Genomic DNA, 12435 nt, shown 5'->3' with positions numbered 1-12435 from the left:
ATTCAGTGTTAGACCCTTAGAGTAACTACCTTAGATGACACCGAAATATTTATTTTTATAATTATTCTTCTTATCCTACTAAAAACATCCCCAAGTCACTCCATATTTTACATATAAAAAAATCTAAACAAAACTTCTCTTTTAAATCGAACAACTCTTATAAATTGAAAATAATTTTGTGTTGATTGTTTAATATTATTTGATCAAATTAAAAATAATAATAACACATGCAACGCGTGTACATTTTTTATTAGTATATATAATATTTTATGTTTTAAATTAGGGAATAAAAACTAAATCCCTAATTCTAATGTCTTCCGCTTCCCTCACTCTGCATTTCTGCGTCTCTTCTCAAAAAGTAAGTATACATTTGATATCGCTACCTTAGATCCAGGGACAACGTTGATATCTCCGAGAACCCAAGTTCTAGCTACCATTCTCTGTCCATGGGAAGGAGTAAGGTTCTCGCACTCCCCGATTCCGAACTCTCGTGGAGACAGCTTGGTCGTAACATGATTTATCAATCACTCTACCCTTATCCTTCCTTAATTAGTTTTGCTGGAATTTTAATAAGTATTGGTTTTATGCAAATTGTGCAGAAGTTAATGTGTACATGTAACAACATTTGATTAATTATTTTAAGAGGTTTATGTGAAATTATGCAGAAGTTAATGTTTTCGATTAATATTAAAGCATCTTTAATATATTCTAGAACATGTACAAAATTGAAGTAAATTGAACCCAAGATAATATGGATTTTAGAACATGTACATAATTGAAGTAAACCGAACCCAAGGTAAATTGATCATAATATATTATTTTTTCATTTGGATTTCAGCTAAGATATTTGGATTTCTGAAATTTATGCCTACCTTATTGAATATTTTGGATTTCAGAAATTTATTGTGTAAATGAAAAGTGTAATAGATCATCTAATGGAATAAGCTGGTAATGTTGATGAGAAGCTGGTAATGTTGATGAGAACAAGAACAATGATGTTGATTTTGTGAAGATTTAGATCATGATGGTGATAAAGATGAAGTGAAACCCGAGTCTAAAAAGAGAGCTAGGAAAGATATTACCTCTAGATCACAATATTGGGAACACTTTGAAAAATTTTATTTTGAAAGTGACAAGGTGCAAAAAGGTAGGTGCAAATATTGTTGTAGAGAAATTAAGACAGATCCAAAAATACATGGGACTCGACCTTTACAGAATCGAATCACTTCGCTTCTTGTAAAAAAAGAAAACTTCATTGTAGGACCGAGCGCTTGCCGCTTTACCAAAAGCTATAGCTGGTGGTAATGGTGCAACTCAAATCTTTTAAACTGCATAGTAGCTCAAGCACCACGGTTCGATCGCTCTACCAAGCAAAGACAATTATTGCACCCAACACTCATGAAGTTGCAACTAATAAAGCTCAGATTTCTTTTCAACAATCAGAAGATGTTCAGAAAGAAGCGCAAATTGGTACTTAAAAATTTGATCAGAACAAATTAGTTGATTGTCGATGAACTTCCTTTCAAAACATATTTCAGAACAATAAAATTTGATCAGAACAAATCAGATTTCTTATTGGTTGATTGTCGATGAACTTCCTTTCAAAACAGTTGAGAAAAAAGGTTTTAGACACTTCATGTCAATTGCATGTCCAATGTTTAGCATTCCATCTCGAAGGACAACAACCAAGGATGTTTATAATTTGTACATAAATGAAAAAGTGCAGTTGATGTCTTTTATTAAACAAGATGGTCCAAGAATTTGTATAACTACATACACATGGACATCAATATAAAAAATGAATTATATTTGTCTAACTGCTCATTTCATCGATGATGAATGGACTTTGCAAGAGAGAATTTTGAATTTTTTTCCGATTTCTGGACATAAGGGTGATGATGTGGGTAAAGCAGTTGAAAAATGTTTACTTGACTGGAGAATTGATAAAATCTTACCATCACAGTTGATAATGCCTCATTAAATGATGGTGCAATAACATATTTGCAAAAGGATTTGACAATTGGAAAACAAATATCTTAGGTGGGAAATATTTAAACATGTGATGTATTGCAGATATTGTCAACCTTGTTGTGCAGGATGGCTTGAAAGAGAAAGACAAACATTTAGCTATCTCTCGAATTAGAGGAGCAGTGACGTATGTCTGAAACTCACCAGCAAGGTATAAAAGATTTTGTCAATGTGTTGAGATCGAAAAGATAGATACAAAGAAATTGTTAAGCCTTGATGTACCTACAAGATGGAACTCAACATATCTAATCTTGGAGTCAACAATATCTTTGAAAAGAGCATTTGATTCATATGCCGATATAGATATTGCCTACGTGAATGATCTCTTGAACCACTGTATAATGGGATTCCGTCGGAATATGATTGGGGAAGGGCTACTTTATTGTTGAAGTTTCTTGGACACTTTTACAAGCTCACTTTGGCAATTTCTGGCTCTCTATATGTCTCTTCGAACACCATATTTCATGAAATAAGTGAAGTTGACATGCTTCTAAAATAGTGATTAGTAAGCGATGATTTTGAATTAAGTGAAATGTAAAGAAAAATGAAAGATAAGTTTGACAAGTATTGAGGTTAAATAGAAAAAATGAACATGATGTTGTATTATGCAGTGATTCTTGATCCTAGTCACAAATTAGAGTTTGTTGAGTTTTCATTTGATACAAAGTATGATGATATCACAAAGAGCGCGATGATGAAGGAAAAAGTGAAGAGTGAAATCCAAGAAATTTTTTACTATTATGTAGTGAGATATGGAACTTCAGGAAGTCTGGTACGTTCTACATTAGGTTCTACATCATTTCAAAAGATTCTAGATCTGATAATTCAATGACTTCTCGAACATACTTGAAAGATGAGTTTAAAAAATACAAACTTGGTGGGAAAAAAGAATATGTAAAGTCAGAGTTGGAGAAATATCTAGGTGAATATCCTGATGAAAATTTTGATATCCTTCAGTGGTGGAAAGTCGATTCTCCCAGATTTCCTATTCTTTCTCGATTGGCACGTGATATCTTAGCTATTTTTGTCTCCATTGTTGCTTCGGAAGCAGCGTTTAGTACATGTGGTCATGTTTTGGATGCTTTTAGAAATTCATTGTCTCCTATAATAGTTCAAGCTTTGGTATGTACCCAAGATTGGCTAAGGTTGGATTCTAAACCCATATGCGTAGAGGAAGATTTGACTGAAATCTAAATACTTGAGAAAGACATATTTTTTCTCTCTTTATTTTTCTATATTTATTCTTAGTGGTTATGTTTTATTCTCTAATGACCAATCTCTTTGCTTTTTTTTTTTTTGCATAGAATTAATAAACTCAGAGAAGGATTCAACCATAATTGATATATAATTATGAAAAACATCAACAATCGATATATAGATTGATGGTTTTCCTACAAATTTTTATTTTGATGTTGTGCTATTTTGAGCAGAATAAATATTTATATATATATTTAGAGATAAAGAAGACATAATTTTGGCAAAAATTTTGGTTACCTGACAATACCCGAATATTTCGGGTACCCGAACCATCGGGTAGCACCGATTAAAGTTCGGGTTCGAGTAGCAAATGTGCTACCCGAAAATTTCAGGTATCCGACCCGAACTACCCGAACCCGTGAAACCCGACCCCGACTCCCACCCCTGGCTATTGTGCGGTTTAAAAAATTTTAATCGCACCATTATCACCAGTTATAGCTTTTGGTAAAGCGGTAAGCACTTGGACACTTTTACAAGCTCACTTTGGCAATTTCTGGCTCTCTATATGTCTCTTCGAACACCATATTTCATGAAATAAGTGCTGTTGACATGCTTCTAAAATAGTGGTTAGTAAGCGATGATTTTGAATTAAGTGAAATGTCAAGAAAAATGAAAGATAAGTTTGACAAGTACTGGGGTTCGATTGAAAAAATGAACATGATGTTGTATTATGCAGTGATTCTTGATCATAGTCACAAATTAGAGTTTGTTGAGTTTTCATTTGATACAAAATATGATGATATCACAAAGAGAGCGATGATGAAGGAAAAAGTGAAGAGTGAAATGCAATTTTTTTTTACTATTATATAGTGAGATATGAAACTTCAGAAAGTCTGGTACATTCTACATTAGGTTCTATATCATTTTCAAAAGATTCTCAATCTGATAATTCAATGACTTCTCGAACATACTTGAAAGATGAGTTTAGAAAATACAAACTTGGTAGGAAAAAAGAATATGTAAAGTCAGAGTTGGAGAAATATCTAGGTGAGCATCCTGATGAAAATTTTGATATCCTTCAGTGGTGGAAAGTCAATTCTCCTAGATTTCCTATTCTTTCTCGATTGGCACGTGATATCTTAGCTATTTCTGTCTCCACTGTTGCTTCGGAAGCAGCGTTTAGTACATGTGGTCGTGTTTTGGATGCTTTTAGAAGTTCATTGTCTCCTAGAATAGTTCAAGTTTTGGTATGTACTCAAGATTAGCTAAGGTTGGATTCTAAGCCTATATGCATAGAGGAAGATTTGACTGAAATCGAAATATATATATATATATATTTAGAGACAAAGAAAACATAATTTTTGACAAAAATTTCGGTTACCCAACAATACCTGAATTTTTCGGGTACCCGAACCATCGGGTAGCACCGATTAATGTTTGGGTTCGGGTAGTAAATGTGCTACCCGAAAATTTCAGGTATCAGACCCGAACTACCCGAACCCGTGAAACCCGACCCTGACGCCCACCCCTGGCTGTTGTGCTGTTTAAAAGATTTTAAAATCACTATTACCATCAGCTATAGCTTTTGGTAAAGTGGTAAGCACTCGGTCCTGCAATTGATATCAGAGCCAAAGCCATGTGTTCGATTTCCATTGATTGCAAGGAGTGCAATTATTGGGAGGAAGATTGTTTGGTGCAATAATTGTCCTAGTTTGGTAGAGCGATCGAACGTGGTGCTTGAGATCCTGTGCATTTTAAAAGATTTGAGTTGTATCATTACCACCAGCTTTAAATTTTGGTAAAGTGCTAAACACTTGTTGTAATACCAAACTAATATTTAAGTGGTACCAATAATTTGATGTAACATATAATATCAATAAATCAAAACTCTCACTTATAAGTAAGGTAAAAAAATCTTTAATAAAAGAAAATAAATATAACACAAATAGTAAATAAATATTAAATAATAAAACTAAATATTATTATTTTATTATCAAATCAAGAGCTTCAACTTTTTATCTCGATTTTGAGAGATTAGCTACTCACGATGGAAATGAAGAACTTGAAATACATACTTAACATAATAATTTTATTAAAGTGAAGAAATAAAGAGAGAAAATTATAAAATCAAAGTTCATCGTTCATCACAATACACTTCTATTTATAGGCTAACTTGGAGGGACAAGATAAAATAAAATATTATTTTGTACATATAATTGGTACAATTTTTCTTTATGAATGGTAAATTTTTATATTCGTTTACTAAACATTTTGACATATATGATCAAAATACACAAGCTTAGTAAAACTGTAATTCCTTTAGCACCACTTTCAATTGTTGCTCAATTTGACATCAATTTTGAGAAGAATTTTATCTCATGTTTTTCTTCAATATTGTGGAGATTTAAATCAACTTTATGCAGGTTTAAAAATCATCTCATTCTCATTTTTATAGCCAAAGTTATTCTTATTTTACTGAACCTTTCAAAATAACCAAAATAATACAATTATTCAACACATATATTTTTTTATACAAATTATTATAAAACTTAAATATTTAATTCACTTTAAACTATAAAATAATATACAAAATATTTAATAAATATATATTTTTTATATTAATCACGATATTTTTGGAGTTGCTCTATAGTTTGTTATTTTTTATTGTTTTATCTTTGATTTTTAATTTTGTTTGCTTATTTATCTTGTTCTGATTATTGAAATTTCTGTGTTCTGGTTTACATGTTACATCACCTATTTGACAATAATGCACTAACATGTTTGAATTCGGGGGAGATAGCTATCTTACTCAGGGGGAGTTATCATACAGGCGGAGATAATGCATATTAGAAAGATAATATCATTGGATGTTTTGTCAAGAAAAGTAAAAAGGAGGAGATTGAAATGAATATTTTATTTATTAATTAATTTTTTCTTGTTAATAATATTGTGATATCAACATATAGAGTTTTGTGTTTCTAAACTAATAAGATTTTCTATAATACTGATATTTATCTATAGATATTACACCATTATTCAAAAGAGTTTATTTCTTAATGAAGTTCTTGTTTCCATATTTTGTAGGACTCTATAAAACGAATAAACTTTAGGGCAAAAGAAGTCTATAAATAAGAGATTATTGATGATGTGTGCGTGTGGTTTTTTGAGTTGAAGGAGAGCAGTAAAATGTCAAAGGAATAGCAGAGAATTACTTCGGTGAATTAATAAAGAGCTCAAGATAATGTGTATTGAAGTGTTGTCATGAAGTGTTCAGAACATTCAAATCATAACACCTAATCACTGTTTCGATTAGTGTCTCGTTTATTCGAGAATTTCAACTTTACGTTTGTTGCATTCATAGTTTTGGTTATACGGTTGACATATATGTTTGGATGCACTTTACTTCTTAATGGAGTTAACATTTATTTATTTGCTAGTATTGATTTTTGTAAACTGATAAGTTTTATAGTGAATTGTTTGGCCCTGAATCACCGAACAAGTATTTATATTTGTACATGATTTATTTTGTCTTATTTTATTCATTAAAATTTATTTGTGTATTTAATTAATATATTCAGTTGTATGTTATGAATATGTATTACAACACATGACACAACACTTAAATTTGATACACACAATCTTAATATTTTGACTTTTGAAAAACTAGATCGGTAATTTGAGAAATTTGGATAACTATTTGTCTAAATTCTAGTTGATGATGTTTGAAACAAAAAAATGATGATTTTGGAAAATAGTTTCAACGACTTACGAGTTTTTGAAATAAATTTCAAAGTTCGGAATTTTAGACTAATTTTGTAATATTAGTTGTTTAAGATTTAGTTTGCGATGTTTGGGACTAAAAATATGGAATTTGAAATTTTGTTTAAAATTTGCGACTTTGGAAGTTTAAAATGCCTAAATTTATTATATTGGAGTTTTAGGCTTAAAAGTTAAATTGTTGGAAAATTAAGTAATTCAAATTAGTAAGTTGAATAAATTTAAGAAAATGAATGAGAATTTAATGGAAATAAATTATTTGCTACATGTTTAGATAACCATAATCTAGAGCTTCTTAAATTATTGTGGTAATTTAAGTTAACTGATAAGATATTGATTGATTGTTTTCGTTACGTCGTTTATAAAAAGATGTAGTATGATTGGTGTTAGTCTTTGAGGTGTATTGAATGCTTTTATGTGATTATGGGCTCTTGTGATATTGACATAAAAATTAATGTATTTTTTAAGATTATTCCATGTTTTATAATAATAAAAAAATGAGAGAGATATATAGTTTATATGCATTGTTGAGCACTCATTTATATTGAGTGATGACTCCGTTATCTCTGATATTCTTGTTTACTCCTAGATGAGATATGGTAGACATCAAAGTCGAGTGCGTGTTAGCGTCACATATCTAATGACTAGTGGAAGGGTCGAGCAGGTTTGCAGACTGTCACCTCTTATGCATATGTGCAGAGCCGAGGGCATAGTAGACATGTCACACCCCCGACATTTCTGACCACGATTGTTGTTATCAATTCATTGGATCCAAAATAGTGCAAGGTTGGGTGCTTCAAGTTTGCAACCCTTCTATCTTGGGGATGATGAATGATGCTACGTCAGGGATGGCGTAGCATTATCTTCTATTTTTGTTATTAGTTGTGGTAAATATATTTATTATTGGATCAAATAATATAAAATCTACTTTACTAAATAATTCAATATTTATTTTTTTATATTTATTATTTGAAATAAAATTAGATGTATAATTTGTTAATTAATTTTGATACATTTATTATATATTTTAATAATAAATATGAAATTTATTAACACATATAAATGCTAATGATACAATATAAAACATTACATACAAATATGTCGTATTTAATTCATAAGATATTTTTAATAAGATTTTCATTAAATACTTTTTATTTAATTAAAGAATGTGTCATAATTACCATTCAATTAATCTTAATTTTATAAACTCAATTAAACTAATTACTTTAGTAAATGAGTAGGTATCTTGTGAGACGGGTCAATCCTACCGATATTCATAATAAAAAGTAATACTCTTAGCATAAAAAGTAATAATTTTTCATGGATGACCCAAATAAGAGATTCGATCTGCGAAGTCGATCCGTGAGACCGTCTCACAAGAGTTTTTGTGTTAGTAGTAAATTTAATTAGGCCTTAGTTTATTATTTACTTTAATTATTTTATCTTCTAAAAGTATTTAAACGCAAGAATTTCTCATATTGGTGTTTTTATAAATAATATGCAGAACAAAATAATATGAAATATTTCGAAAATTTTTCTTTTAGCGTTGAATTTAGAATTGATTAGTCGAAGATTTGTTTTATATTTGATTTATAAATTACAATATTTTGAACACAGCAGGAGGTGAAACACCTGCTATAACTTGGCCATCTTCTCAAGAACCACCAAGGGAAAGTGTGAGATCTCAGAATGTAAACATTAGAGAATCTCAATCTGATTTCTATACTTGTGGAGGATCACACCCAGCGGGAACAAGGTCAAGGAGAAATCAAATTCCCTTGCACCAAACACCCTATGGGAAAACTGTTTTAGATCCTATACATTCTTATGGGGTTATGCTTAACCTTGATGTATTAGATTTTAAGAACAGAGAAGAACTCATAGACGATTGGACATCTGCTATGAGAATCGCAGCAGGTACACTTGATCTCAACAGAGAAGGATTCATTAAACTCCTGGAAATGAGTCTTATGGGATCAGTGAAAATTGCTTGGGACATGACTTCGGTGGAAACCAAAGAATCAGTCCTAGCCGGAGAATCTCTAAGCGAGATAGCCGGAAGAATGGCTACCCTTTTTAAAGCTCAATTTATAGGGGTAGATTATTTTAACATCCAAGATACAGAGAAGAGGAAGAAATAAACTTAAGCTCTGTATAGTCTTGAATTACATGATATATGTTTAGTGGATGAATACATTATGTTATTCACTAAATATATATGGAATTCAGGGGTCGAAGAAGATATAGCGATGCAGCTATTCTTCGCCAAAATGCCAAGTACTTGGAGAGAAATACTCATAAGGGAATATGTACCTTGAAATCCAGATGCATTGACACGAAGAGCCTCTTTCCTTAAAGGAAAATTGACATAATAGTGCCATTTGGAAGCATTACAAAAGAATTACAAACGATTAAGGGATATTAACAAACGTACTCCTTTGTGTCGTAAGAAAAATGATCTTCCAACAATTATTGAAAGTAAACTACAGAAGCATAAAAGGAAAAGTTTCAGGACTCATCCTTATGCTAGAAGTAGAAGAAGTTATTGGAAACCAAGAACAGTATGGTCTAGACAGAAAGTCAGATCTTACAAATCTGGACAAAGAAGTGGACCATCAAGAAGTAGGACATCTTCCCAAGCATCGAGTACATCTCGAAGCACAGGAAGAACACCTACAAAGAAATCTTTCAGAAGAGCTCATACCCGAGCTAATGAAAGTTTTAAGGATTGTAATTGCCGGACATGTGGAGCAAGAGGTCATATCTCAAATAACTGTCCAGAAAATGAAAAAAGAGGTACTAAACGCTTCGATCCAACTCCGGATATTGAAGAAGCAGTTTATTACCAAGATCTTATTCAGGTATACCGATTTGAGGACATTGCCTCAGATGAGAGTATATATGAAGAAGAAGAAGTCCTAAGTTAGGGAGAATCCGATGAAACTGAATCGGAATCTGACTGAAGGCGAGGTGTTTCGACACGAAACACATGATGATTTGTCTGGTTTCTTTAGCCAGACAACAATATCTCATAACATGGTCCAAAAGATCATAAAAAAAATCCTAGTCTACACAGATATCAAGGATTCTCTGCAGGACATGTAGAAAAGTTCTTAGGAAATCTTGGCCTAAGAAACAGAAAGCATCATCTAATTTATAAAGTCTCCAGAAGGGAAATGGCAATCCCAATGGAACTTACTGGAAATAGAATAGAGATGCAATTAATTCCTTCTGAAGAAATTAAGGAGGAATTACAAAAACTCAAGATAGAAGTAGCAAAGACTATGTTTTGGATTCATATTGGAGCAATCCAAATTATGATAAAAGCTACTTTTAAAAAAGGTATAGATTCACCAATTGATATTGCTATATGTGATAAAAAAAATGGGGAACCTTCAAGATTCAGTGCTTGGAACTATCTCAGGAAATCTCTGTGCAGGAAAGATTGTAGGAGTATTATATCCAAAGATAGCCTACAACCTGGCAGATCGAGATTTCAGTCGAGCCTTGACATTGCATCAAAATTTCAAGGAAAAAAGGCTGATGAAGGAAGGTAATAGACCATATCCTATTACCTATCAAATATCATATGCTCTATCTAATACACATCATTCAGAGTTGTTTATTAGAAATGAGTTTATTGAGATACCAGAAATATTCGGAAAATTTGCCCAGGCAATTTATCCAGAACGAGTTGAGTTTCCGGTAATACAGGAAACAGATATCCAAATACAAGACAAATCGATTCTACAGAGGAATCAAAGTCTTAGATTGGAATCAAGAAGATTATCTTTTCAAGGAGATAGAATAACAAGTTACAGGTGGGGAAAAACACATGTCCAAGAAATCCAACATGAGCCAAAAAGTTTTTCTACAATAGGAAAACTTAGATGCCCAGAAGGTTGGAAGGAAGTAGAAATAGTATTTGATATTACGAAACAAAGGAATCAATTTCCTTGTAATACCATTTACTATTTAGAACAACCTATGATAGGAACTTACCAAAGAATGTTCCAAGTTGGAGAATTGGAAGTTCATGTCACAGGAGTACCAAGGAAAGAACCAGATCACTTGGTTCTCGGACTAGAGTTTCTCGAGGAACATAAACCTTGGAAACGTCTAGAGTACGGAATGGAGTTTATGGCAGAGGATAAGATGTGGAAAATCCAATGACCACGAGTCCATTCTCCATATACATTCCAGTAGGAATGTTATATGAGCAATATAAGACAGAATATTTTGCTGCTTATATTGATTCAGGTGCTGGAATCTGTACAGCAAAACGAGGAGTTTTTCCAAATAATTGGGAAGAAGAATTACCCAAGATTTCTGGAAGAGATTTTTCCAGAAGAATCTTAATCTTATGTAAAGGGATTAAGATGACTGAAATAATGATTGGCGGTGCTGGGCAAACACCTTGGTACAAGGTAAAGACACCACCAATTTATTTTCATGATACATGAGCTGATATTTTGTTAGGAAACAAGTTTCTACAAATGTTCAAGTCCTATACTCAAGAAAATGAGACTAGAATATTAGTGTTTACAACTCCTTGTAACCACAAAATCATAGTCCAGTGACTACGAGAGGCATTTTACAGAAAATTACCAATCAAGTTTCGCAGCAAGCGTGGTAATTCAGGACAACTTTTGAACCCAAAAATGAAATATTCTAGAAGGTTTGGAGAAATAATGCTCCAGTTGAGAGCAGATAAAACACTCCAACCAGAAGAAATAGAATACCTTAAGATAACTCTATATAAGAATGAAGTAGAGTTTGAATCTAAGGTATCTTTGGAAGATGTCAAGAAAAAGATCAAAGAAAATTACAATGAAGATCCCTTGGCATGGTGGGACATAAATCAACTCAAAGCTTGCCTTAAAATTAAGGAAGACAAAGAGTATGAATTTGTCCGTTGTAAGCCTATCCTAATGAATATTATTGATCAAAGGGATATGCAGATTATAATCAAGGAACATTTGGACCTTGGTTTAATCAAAGCAGGAATGTCACAATACAGCAGTCCAGGTTTTCTGGTAAGAAATCATGGTGAGATAAAACGAGAAAAACTCAGATTAGTTATTAATTATCAAGAAATTAATAAGATTCTGGAGTTTGATGTGTATTTTATACCTAGTAGAGAACATCTAATAAGTTGCATACGCAATGCCAAGATATTCTCTAAGTTCGACTGTAAGTCTGGATTTTACCAGATTAGGATGCAAGAAGAAAGCAAGAAATTCACAGCTTTCTCTACACCTCAAGGACATTATATCTGGGAAGTATTACCAATGAGATTGGCAAATTCACCTCAGATATGTCAAAGAAAGATGGATAATCTTTTTAAAGATTATTTTAAGTTTATGTTTTGTTTATATTGATGATGTTTTAATATCATCTAAAAATATGAATGAACATGTTAAACATTTGGAG

This window comes from Primulina huaijiensis, unplaced genomic scaffold (genome assembly GCF_012295235.1).
Source record: "Primulina huaijiensis isolate GDHJ02 unplaced genomic scaffold, ASM1229523v2 scaffold35959, whole genome shotgun sequence".
In the NCBI taxonomy this organism is placed as follows: domain Eukaryota; kingdom Viridiplantae; phylum Streptophyta; class Magnoliopsida; order Lamiales; family Gesneriaceae; genus Primulina; species Primulina huaijiensis.
The sequence above is the reverse complement of the archived record's forward strand: the minus strand, read 5'-3'. Positions refer to the sequence as shown.